The sequence below is a fragment of the Acinonyx jubatus genome, chromosome C2 (assembly GCF_027475565.1).
Source record: "Acinonyx jubatus isolate Ajub_Pintada_27869175 chromosome C2, VMU_Ajub_asm_v1.0, whole genome shotgun sequence".
Lineage (NCBI taxonomy): Eukaryota > Metazoa > Chordata > Mammalia > Carnivora > Felidae > Acinonyx > Acinonyx jubatus.
The window spans coordinates 105,240,064-105,243,740 of NC_069384.1; positions in this window are offsets into that span (position 1 = coordinate 105,240,064).

Consider the following 3,677-nt stretch of genomic DNA (forward strand, 5'->3'; position numbering starts at 1 on the left):
CATGGGCTCACTGCCAGAGAGACAACAGGAGGGTTCCATGAAGGAATTCTTACGGGTTGGGGAATGTGAATATCTATCTGGAGAAAACGCTGATTAAGAATTTGATCCAAGGGGCGCCTGGGTGGCGCAGTCGGTTGAGTGTCCGACTTCAGCCAGGTCACGATCTCGCGGTCCGTGAGCTCGAGCCCGGCGTCGGGCTCTGGGCTGATGGCTTGGAGCCTGTTTCCGATTCTGTGTCTCCCTCTCTCTCTGCCTCTCCCCCGTTCATGCTCTGTCTCTCTCTGTCCCAAAAATAAATAAATGTTGAAAAAAAAAAAAAAAGAATTTGATCCAAAGTTCCAGCTCACAGTCACATACACACACACACGCGCGCGTGCGCACACACACAAGCACACATGCACACAAAGCTTTATTTATAAAATGAAAACATTTAGGATTACCTGAATTGAAACTTGGACAATTAAATTTTATAATATGAAGGATGTGCAAATAGGTAATGGACTAACTACTAATGTATTTGGAACTCACTGAAGAGGGAGTCTATGAAATGAGCCAGCTGGTGGATGAAAAGAGCCAGAGAATTATGTTTTATTTCTATTTAATGTTTCCATTTTAATTGTGCCTCTAGGTAACAGGCTTATAAATGGAAAGCCTGTCTTTTGTATGGAAGGGAGAATTACTCGTCTAAAAAAGTTTTAAATTGTAAGAGTTGAAAAATACCTTCAAGAGAATAATTTATCAAAGAAGAATACAGAGAAAATTTGCCGATGCAAAATTATGCTGTTTCTGTACCCACTACTATTTGTATAAAAATGCAAATTAAAGCTAAAATGTGTTTTAGTTGGCTTAAAGCAAAGGCAAGCTTTAAATTTTTCTTTTAGGCCCTATTTCAATAGAATAATCTCTGATCTGGATTATAATTAGACATCTCTCTCTCTAAATCTATGTATCTTCCTTGCAATCAGCACTTTTCCAGGGAATTAGAAAAAATTTTGATGGGTGCTAGTTGAATTGGTACAACGCTTTGGGCTTGGGTTTTTAAATCTAACTCCTACTCTGCCATGATTCTAGGCTTCTTCATGAACACTTTAGCCCCAAGATTTGTACCTTGTTTCTACTCTCTGGGGTTTAGACTTAATGTGCCACTTGATTTACTTGGTGCCTGTGGTTTACCATCACTTCTGAATAAAAATATTTAAATTAGACTAAAAAAAGTTCTCCCTTTTAGGGAAATCAAAGAAACAGAAATTCTGGGATTCAATAGTTTTGATTTCTTTACACAAAAGAGTGTTACGAAAGGGTACAAATGGCAAGTAACTACCTCCTAACTGTGTTATTAAAATTTTAAAGTCATTGCACTGGAGTAAAGCAAATTTTCTCAAGTATTTCACGCATTTAAGACAATACATTATAAGAGCTTTATAAATTTGTAAGATTTGCCAATCTGTTCATGTGGGTTGGTGTAAACAGAAGCTCAATCATGCTGACGGATGAGGACAAAGAATAATGTGTATTTTTCAAAGCCATGACAAGATGGCCATCTTTAGACAACAGAAACATTTCAGTGGGGACCAACCTCTTAGCAGTCTCCTGTAATTGGAGGACAACTGCAGGTAAAAGAATTCCAATCCAACCAGTTGATTTGTAGAATGTGGAAATACTGACAACAACAACAAAAATCCTGTGTTCCTTGTTAGCACAGATAATAAATGAATAGGTAAGTATGTCCATCTGGGTTTTGGTAAGTATAGGTACTGAATCCTGATAGCATGAAACCAGGAAAGAATTTAAGAAATTATCTCTTGTGAAGTAGAGAAAGTCTGAGACTCACTTCCGCCTCCTGAATTTCTTTTCCAAAAGGTTGCCAGGTCCAGGTGATCTTAATCAACACTCTGACATGGTGGCTCCACTTTGTAATCTTATTATGGGTCCTCTTTGGAATCCCCACATTTACTCCATCACCAACCAGATGCTGCCCTTTTACATGCCAAGTCTTTTACCATTCTTGCTCTCTTCCCTCTGCAGTTGGTGTTGTCTTGGTTCTGGCCTTTGTCTTCTCTTTTGCAGATTATCACCACCACTCCCTTGACTTTGTGTCTTTAATCTCACCTACTTGCAATTCACCCTCCATTCAGCTCTCAGAATGATAGTTCCATCACAAAGATCTCCTTGGATCATTTTCAAGCTCAACATTCTACAGTGGTTCCTATCTCCTGCCTGAGAAAATGGAAACTTCCTACATGGCCTATCAAACACTTTCTGACCAGACCCATGCCCACATGCCCAGCAGCATCACTACCATTATGCTCAAGCAAGGCAGACCTACATAGAGCCCCTGCCGTTGAATCTTTGTGCCTGTTCTCTCTTCTCTTCTCTTCTCTTCTCTTCTCTTCTCTTCTCTTCTCTTCTCTTCTCTTCTCTTCTCTTCTCTTCTCTTCTTCTCTTCCTACCCTTCTCATGCCCAGCATCTGTTGGTCCTCTAAGCATCATTCTTTCACTTGAAATGCTGAATTGACCCCTTTCGTCACTCTGCTATTGCCTCCCCTAATAGAGCATACTCAGGCCTTTGTTTCTGCTCCCATGGTACCTGGTTCCCCCTCTGCAGTCATGCAGGATGTTATGTTATAATTGTTTGCTTATCTATTTCTACTATAAGTATAAGCTGATTGAGGTCAGGGAGGGTGTCATTCCCTTGAGTATCTACAATGCATAGCACAATAATTCCTGAATATTGTTGCTCAATAAATCTTTGTTGAATGGATGAATGTGTGAATAAGTTGCATGAATGAAACCAGGTGCAATGGAGAGACTAAAATGCCACATATCATTGAGAATGCACCGACCTGGTGATTTTCTGTATTTAGAATTCAGGTTTTGACCTTAGCTCTCACTAAAGAAAATCCAGCAGATATTAAGATCAGTTGTTTTCCAAAGGAGGTTTACTGGCTTAGATTTTGGAGAATCATGAAGGGATAAAACCAGGAATGCTATTTGCTACCATAGAAAAGCCTTCAAATCAAAAACACCAACAACATTCACTGTGCTTACCCTTTCCTGTAGACAAAATAAAATGATGATGGAAAAACTCAGCATGCTGTTTACAGATGTCTAAAAGATTTAGGGCTGCATGTCAAGGCTGATACTGGAACCATCTTGGATTGGCACATCAGGTGACTTCAGAAGGAGGCCCACCCGGGAGACCCCAGAATCTGGAGAGGACTGGAGGCTAGAAATGGAGCAATGCTGGATCTAGGAAAGATGGGACAGATACCAGTCCAAAGTGGAATCATATGGCAGCAAAGGCATAACATGTCTGCAGGAGAATCCAAACAATACTTTGGAGTTGTAAAGTTCTTTTCATCCTAAGAGCTCAAAGCACTTTGCTCTAGCTTTCTGTGAGCAAGAAACCTTGGGTCTAAGGCAAGGAGACTAATCTGTAAGCAGAAAGTTTCAAAAGTTATGAGTAACATTTTATGATCTGGCACTTCTCCTGATTGTGAGTCCCAAGAAGTCACTAAAATGTCTTAAAATGTTTTTTAATGTTTATGTATTTTTGAGAGATAGAGCATGAGTGGGGGAGGGGCAGAGAGAGAGGGAGACACAGAATCCAATCCAGGCTCCAGGCTCTGAGCTGTCAGCACAGAGCCTGATGTGGGACTCGAACTCACAGACCATGA